Below are 13,451 nucleotides of genomic sequence, written 5' to 3'. Positions count from 1 at the left end.
TAAACTAAATTAAACTCTCTATTTTACTTAAATCCCTAAGTTTTAATTTTTCACAATTTAGTTCCTATTACTCAAAATTTACAATTCATTCTACAATTTAATCCTTTTCATTTCTAACTTAAAAATCTATCAATTTAACCCTAATACTAAAATTATTCAACATTAACAACACTTAAAAACTCAATATTTGCTAAAATTTCAACATGGGTCAGGTTGTACTTAACACTAGAATTTCAAAATATAAAAATTACAAGAAAAAAAGACTAATTTGACTAACCAGTTGAGCTTTAAACCCTAAAAATCCCTAAACCTTGCGTCTTTCTTTCTCTTTTTCTTTTTCTTTTTCTTTCCTTTCAGTTTTCGTTTGGCTTTGGCTTTCTATTTTTTTTTATTCATTTACTTATTTTATTTTATTATACATTAGTTTATTATTATTTTAATATAATATATACTTAAATATTAAGTAAACTTATTTTGTTATAATATATATTAAATTTATAAATATCTTATCTTATGTCGCCTCATTAAAGAACAATGACATAATTGCTTCTTTAGTCCCTTTAATTTTTCTTTAATCTATAATTCAACTTTCACCCTATATGTAATTTAGTCCTTATACCTAATTACTCTTAATTCATGCAATTTCATTTAACCAAAACCTAATTAACTACACAACTAACTTCATAAATATTTTTAATAAATATTTACGAGTCCGATTTACGGGAACAGAGTCTCAAGAATGCACTTTCCGATACCCCTGACTATCGAGTTGTTAAATATTTACGAGTCTGATTTACGGGAACGAAATCTCGGGAATGCACTTTCCGACACCCCTGATTATCGGGTCGTTACAGAATTCTTAGATCTCTCTCAATTCGAAAATCCAAGATTTGAATTGATGTCCTTTCATTAATTCTTCCTAAATTGCATTGATTTATCCTAAAGATTTCATTTCAATTGGAATTTGGTTATTTACCATGTACGAGGATCCTGGCTAAGCATCCATGGCTGAATGGGTAAAGCGCTCAACTCATAATTGGCGAATTCGTAGGTTCAATTCCTATTGGGCCTTTATGGAAATCTTGTGTACTTCGTGCTATTTTTTTATGAACTTTTCATTACATTTTTTTTCTTTCTAATTTTGCATTTTTTTTATAAATTTTAAATTACATGTTAATGACAAATAGTAACATGTTAACATGAAATACATGTGAATTGCCACGCCAACATCGTTTAAAAATTAAATTTTCATTCAACATTTTTGTTCAAAAGTGATTTCTCCACTTAGTCTTTTTTATTTATTTACTTCACAAGTAATTTTGAAAAATTGACACGCATATCTTTTAAAAAAATTTACTATATTTTGTTGAACACTTATCAATCTCCTAACTCTACTCGTGAAGTCTAAAAATTCTATTTACATTGTATCAAATAATTTTTAAAAATAAAATAATTTTATGTGACATCATATTATTGGTATTGGGGGCGAAAGATTCAATTCATTTCAAAGTCATCCATTTATATGTATTGAAAATTGGATATGTCAAAGATTTCGTCCATATCTCATCAAAATTGTAAGGAGCATTGACAAGTCAATGGACCAAATTAGGAAAAAGATTAAGTAATAATGCAATTTTCATTTATTCATTTTCGAAGAAGAATGAGAAATTAATCATTAAAATTTAGATAAGAACAAAATTAATGAATAGAGCTCAAGCACGATAAAACTTCAACTAAAACAAATCTAAATAATAATAAAATTCATTCATAATTTACACAAAATAAAATTTTAACCTAAAATCACAAAATTACCCGATTCTAAACTTTGACATTAATTACCTCGTATACTTGTACAACCATTTTCATAAACTATGTTGTATAAGTATATGAGAAACTTCATCAGAAAATAAAATTTATTTATTTTTATTATAAATGATTTAATTCTTGAAATATATTTTTTTCACGTTGATGTTTAATTTTTTTTCCAATTTCATTCCTAAAATATTGTTAAGTTCTGATTTTTTAGTCCAATCTGTAATAAACGTTGGAAAAATGGAAGTTATTTTAGTTAATAACATAATGCCACATGGTCTTTTTAATAAAAATATTTTTTAGAAATTATATATAAACTTTAAATACTTATAAAATTAAAAATAAAATATTTAAAAATAGAAAATAGAAAATATATAATCTAAAATCATATATGGATTAAAAAGGTAAAGAAAATGTTGATTTAATTACAATTCTTCAATGAATCAAACTAAAGCAAGAAAATTCTAGATTTAGATGTCAATAGTTACCGCTAGCCGCAATGTTCCATCGTCGGTCACCACCTTTTTAAAATTGGTCAAAATTGATATGGGGCTTTTTGATATATTTCCTTGTTGATTTTTAACAACTTTATCGACTATTATCTTAATTTTTAATGGTAAATATAAATTGCATTGTTACCTTTTTTTTTTTTCCTTTCCATACATTGACTTGTCAATGTTGGGTTAATTTTTTGATGGGATATGGAGGAAATCTTTGACATAATAGGAAAACTTTGACAACAAGTAGTAACAATATATCTTGCAATTTTGACTTAAACAATAAGGATTGAAATTGGGATCAACTATTCCAATTTGACTTACATATAATATTACCAATTTCAGAATTTTATTTTTCAATTTTTTGTTATATTACATAAAAAATTCAACTAATACAAGGAATTCACAATTTCAATTTTGAGATTTAAACATTATAATTTTTTTTCGGGTTAAAAGTCAGAGCATTACGTTGCATCTTGGCATTATAAAAAATAGTAAGATTGTGTTAAATTCATAGATAAAAAAATTATAGAAACAAATATACCCAAGCAATAGCTTAAAATCGAGAAATGAATAAATGATATTATTTGTTTGGCAAAAAAAAAAAACTAAAGTTCTCAAAATTTAAAATACATAGATTTTGATATTTTTAAGTTAAATTAGTTTATACATTATTTTTTTATTTTTAATTTTTATACATTTTTTAATTTTAAGTCCAAATTAATAGGATTGTATAAATATTGAGGATTGAATTTGTTATTATAAGAATCTAAATTCTATAAATTTGGAGAAAAATAATAATACTACGATGAATTCTCCTTAGGGGTTAAATTGATTTTTTTAGAGGGATCAATTTGTTCAATATTGAAACTAAGAGGGACCTTGAAGGGATTAAATTGCTCCGCTTCCTTTTACAGGGCCAATTTGCTCAAAATCTAAATTGAGAGGGTTTGTAAAGGTGTTTTTGCCAAACCAAAATAGTATTACACAGAAAAACTCCGACCTGCCGGATTCGAACCAGCGACCTAAGGATTACTTTGAGAGATACCCACTACAGTCCTCCGCTCTACCAACTGAGCTAAGGTCGGCTGTTGAGAGTTGTCGCAACATTAATCTATAATAATAGCTTTCTACCTGTATAAATCTAAACAAATTATAATGACCGAAAATGTTTTTTATGAAAATTTTGAAAATGTTTACTATTGTTAGTTGAAAAGTATTTTTGAAAAGATGAAATGATAATTTTAGCAAGGATGTTGTAAAATAGAAGATTTAATAAGAAGATAAAATATAACTTCATTGAAAAATACTTTTTCAAAATATTTTTTAACTTTTAGGTCAAGTTAAAATATAAATTTAGAATTAAAATCTAATTTGAAAAATTGCTTATTTATAAAAAAATTATTTAAAATATTGGTTTTAATTGAAATTTACTTTATTTAAAACAGTTTTAATTATTAAATCAATTTTAGTTTTAATAAGGTTTCACTTCCTACTGCTAAAATAATTTAAATGGACCAATTATTTAGTATTTTTCACTCAAAACATAAAAGATTATTTACAAAATATAACAAAAATAGTTGAGAATAAAGACACAACTTTTGTTTTTTTTTTTAATAACTTATTCTAATCATATTTGTTGTTTATACATAATGCTTAGAATTACTCATGGCCTCTCCTCAACATATAAATAGGAGGATAATGTGTTTCAACGCACTTGAATCCACATCCTCCAGCATTGGCAATAATGCCTATGCCATGAACTAAGACTCAATCGACTTGTTTATTTTTATTTTTCTATAATCTAATAGCAATTTAAAGATACAATTATGAAATGTAATTAAATTTTAGTAATCTGTCACCATAAATTGTTAATACACGGGAGGTGCCATATTATAGAAAACACGACTTTACTCTTAAATTATATCCTTCCAATTTAGTTACAAAGAAAAAGATTTCAACTCGACTAATAATAAAATTTGTTGAGTGAAACCAACTAATGATAATTAAGGTGATTCGCACCATTACTTCTCAATAGAAATTAATTCTCAAAATTTAATAAAACATCACATGAATTACTGGTATATATTCAGATATTAATAACAAAAAACACATTTTAATGAATAATTATTTAGGATTTTTCTGATATTTTTATTCCTAACAAATATTGCTATTTCGATTTTCGAATACTAACAATTTCTTACTCTAACACGAAAATCTAACAAAAATTTTAAGATTTATTTTCCATAATTATTTAATTATGATAATATTAATTACATGGTTTGTGGTGAAATTATATACTTACTATATTTCATTTGATTGCTCCAATTATAAAAGGGAATAATTATTGCAAAATCAATATATTCTTCCATAAATGTGAATATATATTACTAAAATTATGGTAATTAAGTAAATGTGAATACATTTTCTATTACCCACTACGTCAATACATTTATTTATTTATTTATTGAAAATATGGTGATTAGGATATTGGAATAGATTTTAAAATTATGTATAAATTAATTGTAGTTATTTTAATAATGATACAAATATATAGAATATATTCTAATTAATATATACAACCAAATTCATAACAAAAAACTAGTTACAATTTATAATAAATATTCTTGAAAATATTTAAATTTATTAAAAATTTCAAAAAAAGATTATTGTATTTGATATATATTGTTTTAGGTCAAATCACTTTAAGATTGCTTTACTGTGTTTAAATTTAGGATTTAATATCTACATATAACTTCATTCATTTATTTTTATAATATAATTAATCAATTCAAATAGTTGACCCCATTAACTATTTCGATTAAAATTTTGAGATAATTTATAATAAAAAAACTCATTTCAACTTATCATGTCGAAATAAATTTTTTGTGTGTTAGAAATATATTTTTAACACACAAAGAATAATTTGTCAGATATTTTAATTGAAATAGTTAATAATATTAATTGTTTAGATTAATAATGTCCAAATTATGTCAAACTAAAATTTAAAATTATTTTTAAATGTGAATATAATAAAGGGATCAAAACTAGAATTTAACCATTATCTTATAATAACTAAAAAAGAAAAAGTTGACACATGTCATCTAAAGAACCTCTTAAGACATTCTTTTGTAGATACTTAATATTTAAATAAGTGTAATATTAGAAGTAGGTTGGAATAGCTTAAGCATGATTTCAATATAAGTACACAACTTATGCTTAAAGTTCGGTTTAATTCAAATATAGTCCTAAAATTTTCTCTAACTCTACTTATATTTGAAAATGGTTAATTCAAGCTTATTTTAGACTCATCTATATTAATTTTAATTTTAAAAAATATTCATATTATTTTTGATTTATTATATAAAAATATATTTTTATTTATTAAAATTTTATATATAAACAACTTAATAAATTTTCAATGTTTACATTATAGTATCATAAATTACTATAAATTTAATTTTTATGTATTATAAATTACATAATATATAAAAATAACATCATATATTACAAACTTAGGATACGAGCAGGCGTGAACCCAGGGGCGTAGCTAGGGGGTTGGCAAGGGCCCCGATCCCCCCTAAAATAGAAAATTTTTCATTTAGGCCCCTTACAATTTTTAAAATTTTAAATTAGTAAAAGTAAAATTACACTTTACCCCCTAAAAATGATAAAATTTGATTTAATCATTTAAAAATTATAAAGACATAGGCTATTAAAATGATAAAATTGTATTTTTATTATCATAAGAATTACAATTTAATTTTGTGCCCTCTAAAAAATTTTTTTGGCTTCACCCCTACATGAACCTTCAATGTTTGAGCTTGAGTCTAGCTTATATTTTAAACAGACCTAATTTTTTTACTCAAGTTAATTATTTGAGCCTAATATTTTTACCCAAATCCTCCTAAATTTTAAGTGAGTCTTCAAACTTGGACAAGTAACTTGATCTATGAACATGTCTATACAGTATTAAGTTTTTTTTTTTTTGTTTAATTCACGTTTCGGCTATTAAAGTATACACATTTCTGCATTTTGATACCTAACTCTTTTTTTACCTAATTCGGAACCTAAAATTTTCTAAATTATAATTTTTAACCCATTTTTAACATGTGTTAAAGAAAAATCTTGAACATTAAAAGTTTTGAACAATTAAAGAGTGTGGCGTAGTGGCTGTTATATTTCATAAAAAATTGTCTAAAATTTTGAGCTTTTTAACTTAAAAAATATTTACCAAAATAAATTTAATTAACACACGTTTTCTTCTCACTCAACACAAGAAATCATTACTAAAATAATTAAAAAAAAGAAATCATTACTAAAATCTTCCTCCATTACCACATAATTATATCCATATCATAACTATCATCAAAATATACAATAACAAAAGCTGAAATCTTAGAGATTTTAAATATCTAAATTCAAATATTTTATTTTTATACATCTTAAAAGATACTAATAGAATTAAAATGAAAATGAAAATTTAATAATTTTAAACTTTATATAATTTTTAAAAATGTCTAGAATGAATTTGGACAAGTGGTTGTCGATTTACATTCTGGACAACCATATTGTTCACATTTATTTTAGACTTAAATTTTAAATGGTTTTATTAGTTTTTTATTTTCTTTAAAATTTATTTAATATTTTATAAATTTTAATAATGTTATAAAAATTATAATTTTAATATATATTTTAATTTTTAAAATTTAAGCTTTGAAACGAATCAACTTAGGCAAGTTGATTCTAGTAAAAAAAAATATTCCTTCAATTTTTTTAAAATTTTTTATTGACATGATAGTAACATGGAGTGCCACGTTTGCGCCATTAATAGTCATATCAACGCTGTAACAATCCACGTCAATCAAAAACTTATTTAACTAGTTTTATTAGTGTAAGGGTTCAATTAGGTGAAAAATGTCGTAGAAGCTTAATTGATTCCATTAAGCTTTTAAAAATATATTGGAATGTAATTGGCGGAAATTTGTGAGATTCAAGTATGATTTTTAAAATACAATCCTAAGAAAGTTGATGTTTTAGGTAAAATTTTAAGTTGAATGGAGATATCTCACTAAAAAAAGCTGTCTCCATTTGAAAATTCAACTTAATTTAAATGTAGATTTAATCAAAATTTAATGTAATTAGATTAAAGAGTGGCATAAAAACCAAAACAAAAATAATTAAAAGCTTTTTCTTTTGTCTTATGAATTTTATGGTTAAAAAGGAACACTTCCGTTGGTTCAAATTAAACTTTTTGATTTCTGTTAATTTTAATTCTTATTAATTTCAAAATGATTAATTAAGAACAATTAATAACAGCGTCCATTTCTTTCATGAATTTATCCTACTTTTGATTGATATAATAATATGTTCAATGTCTACACATTATTTTAATTGTTCCTAGTTTTAAAAAAATTAATAAGTTTAATCCTAATATTTATATATTCTAATAATTTAATCTAAAAATAAAAAAGTTTTTTCATCTAAAAATTCAAAAGATATATATAAATTTTTTCTGTAATTAAATATATATAAATAACCAAATATATACAAAAAATTTTCGTTGATATCCGATAAGAATTCCCAACCCTCGACAAAAATAATTTCATTTCCTCATTAAAAAAGCTCCATTTTCAAGCTTTTGCTTTCCACCAAAATTTTCTCAAGAAATCTATTTCCTTTCTTTTCTTTCCTATTATTGTCTTCAAAACAATTTCTACTGTATGTAATTTCAAATCCGGAATCTTATAAATACAAGAAAACAAATCCATCATATTATAAATTATAACGTAATATCAAGGACATGCTTTTCATAAGGCAAAAAACTTTTACCTGAAAAATGATACACTTTGCCTTGGGACATTTGAAGCTTTAATGATAAAATAACTGAACGTGGAATTTGAATGTTGGTTGTGAATTTTGTACAAAATAATATAAAGATGAAAATTTTATCAAACTATATAAATTTTGTTGGAGATTGACTCGTATAAACAACGAGAAAAAAGAAAGAATAGAGAAAAATTGAACACACAAATTTACGTGAAAAATCTCTTCCAATCAAGAGGATAAAAAACTACGGGCAAATGATACTTCAGTAATGAGCAAACACACGAAGAGTATAAGATGGAGAAATTCAAAACAAACCTTAAACCCAAATACAAAGCTCTTTAGTTAAAACACAAAATTTCCTTAAAGCTCTCTAAAACTCCCTATGAATTTTCTCTCTAATGTTATTGTCTCCCCAATGTTAGGGTCGTTATGGTTAAGGCTGAAATTATAATTCTCTAAAAAAGGTTAACTATAAAATTAATACTATAACGCCCCAACACCCGGCCTAGAAGTTTAGTCCACCGAAGTGATCGTAGGAAAATTTTAGTTTAACAAGCTAGAAATCAAAACAATATTTAAGTTACATAAAACTCTCAGTTACACAGAATTTCGTACCACAGTTTTTAAAAAAAGTATTTACAATTCAAAACTGTTTAATTATAAACTCAGAAATTATAAAAAATACTATGACTGTCCGAGACCTCCGCATACCGAGTCCAACATCAGAATTTGAAAATGTACTTGAAAGGGGAAACACTAAGGGGGTGAGCTACACGAGCTCAATGTGAGTTCGAGACATGACTAATAACAAAATTATAGACCAGAATTCCAGATAGCAGTACAATAGTGAAACGTATTTACAGAGATATATAGAACCAGAAGGTATACACGAAGCCAACGTCCCAAATGAACGTACTCAAGCAAAGCACTTATCATCACACACAGTGTTACAAAATGTCATTACACGCAAGAACAATCACAAATGATAAGTCAGTCAGACAGAATGCAGATAAACAAACTTACACCTAATCACTTAATCAGATGCTTACGAATGCAGTCAAGTAGTGAAAACCCACCCATCCAACCAAAACACCTCTCTGTCCCTCGATCACACCCATCCAGCCAGACACACCACTTAGGACCTCGAAAGGCCCATCCAACCCTACACAACATGTATGTAGACTAAGCCACTCAGATAAAAGTACAATGCAGTGCATTGCGGTAAATCGTTGTACAGACATGTTGCAGTTTAAACTGCTAGATTAGATAATAGTACGTAGCAAAGCTGACGTACATGCGGTACAGTGCGGTAAACCGTTGTACCAATAAGTTACAGTTAAACTGCCAGATCAAATCAGAATCAGTCTTCCTTCTCTTTACAACCAACCCAAAAATTACTTTATACAAGTGCATGTATGCTTACAACCTCACAGAAATAATGAACACATCGGCAGTCAGTCAGACAGAAACAAACATTCACACACCTAGCTAACCGGGTCAGAATCAAATATCTCACAAATAGTCACAAACAACACATAAGCCGAAGCCCAGATCAGAGTCTTAACTACCTTTATTAAAGCCTAGCCAAAGGTCGGAACACACAGGCACAATTTCATATAAAAAACATACACGAAACTAAAATTGGTGACTTAGGGCCACACAGTCGTGTGCTCTGACCGTGTAGAAATGCTTAGGCCGTGTGGGGGTCAACATGCCCGTGTAGGAGGAGGCACACGCCTGTGTGAGCTAGGGACATGGCCGTGTGAATATGCCATGTAACTCTCTGTCTATTTGTGTTAAAATAGAGTACAGGGGAGACATGGCCGTGTGTCCAAAACACATGCCCTCGTGGGATCCTTAAATCCCCAAATTATCCACACGACGATGTGGCTAGGCCGTGTGACACTAAATCACTAAAACCCTAATTCCCCAATGCACACACCCATGTGGCCAAGGGACACAGCCGTGTGGATATTGACTAATTTCCCCAAATCAGCCACACGGAACACGACCGTGTGACACCTAATCTTGCCCAGAAATCCTAATTCCTAATTCCACACGACCGTGTGAAAATGCACATGCCTGTGTGGTCATAAAACCACACTGGAACAAGCCAAAATCGTCGTTTTAGCCAACAAACCAGTCCTCGACCTTTGCTATAACAAAAATATATCAGAATACGTAATATTCTCCATACTTCCTCAACAACTAAATACCCAAAATCAATGGTTTAGAGCACACACAAGAATTGCCGAATCAAAAACTCGTAAGTAAATTAAATAAGGTTCAAATCCCACACCTGATTCACGATCAAAGATGTCCAAACACCGACTCAACGACAAAGAAACCTAAGCTCTCCGAAAACCATAAACAAAACTGTTTTCCAAAAGAAAAAAAGAAAAAGGAAAAAAAAGAAAGGGGAACCAATGAGAGGGAGATGAGAACGTGAAAAGAAAGAAAGCAGTAAAAAAATAAAAATAAAAAGTTATTTTTAAACTTAAAACAAATCTACTATTTAACAAAATACAAATATTTCTCTAAAATGCACATACAAGGATTCAAACACGCGACCTAAAGATACACTAACATACAACTAAACACCAAACCAGCAGGCCCATTCTAACATCAAAACGCGCAACTAAACACAATAGCTCAACCTACTCACTGACCTTAACCACAAAGCTCAAAACTTCTAACCCCAAAATTTAGGGTGTTATAAATACCCAAACTTGCCCACTTCTCCCAAATTATTACTTATGGTTTTTTTTGTCCTAGATTGATACTCAATTTTTTTCAACTAAATTGGTACCCAAGTCTAATGGCATTAGATTCAGGTCACGTAGCACTCTAAAATGAAGACACATGGCAATGATGATGTCATATCATTTGAAAAAAAATAAAAAATATATTTAAAAATTAAAAAAAAATAAAAAATATTTATTTTTCTTTTGACTCTTTTCTCCCTCTATAGTTTCGGCTCTTCTTCTACCGTTTTCAATGATTTTAGTCAAAATCCCCAATTTCTTTTTCTTCTCCTTCTTCCCTCAATCCAAGTTGCTGCTTCCGGCACCGCCGGAGGTTGGCCTCCCTCAACCCAAATCGCAAAACTAACTGCAGTAAATGAAAATCTTTGAATTTGAAAACCAGAGAAGAATATGCCTCACTTGGATTCTCCTGCCATGGCTTGTAATTCCTCCACTTCTCCGAACCACACGAAATTTGTAATCTCTTTCTCACACACTTCTTTTTTTTTTTTTTTTCTAAATACTTTATATTCTCATCTCTCTCCCTATAGTTTTCAAGCCACTGAACCCACACAATAAATTCACAAATTACAATACCTTTCCCTATTCCATTAATATATAAAAGCAACAAAAATAATTCATGTTAATTAACCCTTTTCCTTTTTTGTTTAATTTTTTAAATCCTAAAATTTGTGTTTTCCTTTCAGTGTTTCATTCAAGATTCGCAGGAAGAATGTGTGAATTTTATATATTCTTGTATGGATTGTATTTTTAGGGTTTTCAATATTGGATTCAAGCGCGATTGGATGCGATAATTGTTTTAAAATTAGGGTAAGTGATTGGCTTTTAAATCTAGCTGGGGACTTTGTTTAGATGGGAAAATCAGGGTCTGGATACAAAGAAGGAAGGAAGATGATAATCAAACGAATGACTGTCAAGAGATATGTTTTTTTTTCTTTTGTGGTTTTTTTCATTGGGATGGTTTATCTTCAAGTGATAATTGTTTGCTTTCAAATGAGTCTTTTGTTAAGAGATCGTTTATGTTTTATATTTCGTTAAAATTTGATTGTATTGTTGATTCCTTTAGATTTGGCTTTTCTTGTGGATGTGTATTTTTGTTTGGTTACTGAGAAAGTGCAAGAAATGAAATGAAATTTTTCAAGAAAAAGAAGGAATGACATAAGTTGGGGGGAGAAAAAAAGTCAAAAGAAAAAAAGTTTTTTTTAAGATTATGATATCATCATGATGTCATTTATGCCACGTGTTATAATGTTATTCTATCACGTGTCCTAAACTTAACGGCATTAGACCCAAGTACCGATTTAATTGATGGAAAAAAAATTCAGGTACTAATTTGGGACAAAAAATCATAAGTACCAATCTAGGAGAAGTGGACAAGTTTGGGTACTAATTTTATATTTAACCCTTCTAAGAATTTATTTTGGAATAATCAAAGTTTAACTAGGAAAATTAACTTGTTGGAAGTCTATTATGTAGTTGCTTTGAGTTAGGAAACCACTGCGCCGTCACTACGTCATGGGTCGCGTTGTTGGGACATCGTCACTATTTCAAACATCTTTGAGTCATTACGACGTCATCAGTATTCTCGTCGCAACGTCGTGAGGAAAATGCGAGACACACTCCACAAATTTAAATATAATGAGCATACAAAATTTATGAAAGAAAAGTTAAGTCTACAATTTATAGATTCTAAGAATTTTAAAAATATATTGAAGTTTAATTTTATATATATCCCTTTGGATTTTTTAGATTTTTAAAAATTTCTATAAATTTTTAGATAATTTTTATGATTAAGATCAAATTGATAAAATAACTAAATATTGAGAATTAGATTTATTGAATTTTTAAAATCATGATCAAATTGACGAAAAGTGTAAACCTTAAATAGTAAAATTTCCGTTATATCAATAAAAATAGTACATTTGGACTTAAATGCACAAAACATATTGCTAAAACAAAACAAAATAATTTTTATTTATAATTAATTAAAAATGATAACATTTTTCATTTTCATTTCTTGGTTAAAAGATTTCGTTATTCCTTGTCCTTTGACAAAATTTGAGATTTAACCTTTGTATATAAAAGGCAAAAAATTATGTCATATTTTTCTAATTTAAAAATCTCAGTCCAATCACCAACATTTTTAGAATCTCCTATCCGATTTATCAACTTGGCATGTTGATTAAGTCGTCTTAATATTATGTGACGATGTCTAGCTTAAAATAAATATGTTAAATTGAAAAATTTTCAGAGAAACTATCAACGACGATGGTTATTAGATTAAAATTTTTAAAATAAAAAGTAAGAGAATTAAATTTTAAATTTTAAAGTACATGGACAAAATCACAATAATATTTTAACCATTAAATAGTCCACCTTTTAGTGAACCATAAGCATAAATGTAACACAAGAACCATGTAAAAGTTATGATGTTGTATGTGATGAAAGTGAATAGAATTTACAAGTTTTAGTGCTATTATTGTGATAAGAACTAGATCGTGAAAAATACAAAGTTGTATTATTTCTGTCAAGTGAATGAATGGAAAGG

At 27.4% G+C, this 13,451-nt stretch overlaps 1 long non-coding RNA gene and 1 other non-coding gene across 3 annotated transcripts; one reads left to right on the top strand and one right to left on the bottom strand.

Annotated features, from left to right (window-relative positions):
* Positions 1–3,306: 3,306 nt before the first annotated feature.
* Positions 3,307–3,397, bottom strand: TRNAY-GUA (transfer RNA tyrosine (anticodon GUA)). The gene is given in 2 exon segments: positions 3,307–3,342; positions 3,361–3,397. It is a non-coding gene; the product is annotated as a tRNA-Tyr (tRNA).
* Positions 3,398–11,100: 7,703 nt separating this feature from the next.
* Positions 11,101–11,968, top strand: LOC105775850 (uncharacterized). 2 transcript variants are annotated; one of them, XR_008189795.1, is made up of 2 exons: positions 11,101–11,359; positions 11,658–11,968. It is a non-coding gene; the product is annotated as an uncharacterized LOC105775850 (long non-coding RNA). The 2 variants fall into 2 exon arrangements; XR_001127743.2 differs by having other exon boundaries at positions 11,590–11,968.
* Positions 11,969–13,451: the final 1,483 nt, after the last annotated feature.

Source organism: Gossypium raimondii, chromosome 10 (assembly GCF_025698545.1).
Source record: "Gossypium raimondii isolate GPD5lz chromosome 10, ASM2569854v1, whole genome shotgun sequence".
Classification (NCBI taxonomy): domain Eukaryota; kingdom Viridiplantae; phylum Streptophyta; class Magnoliopsida; order Malvales; family Malvaceae; genus Gossypium; species Gossypium raimondii.
Note: the sequence above shows the minus strand (reverse complement) of the source record. Positions and strands in the feature narration are given on the sequence as shown.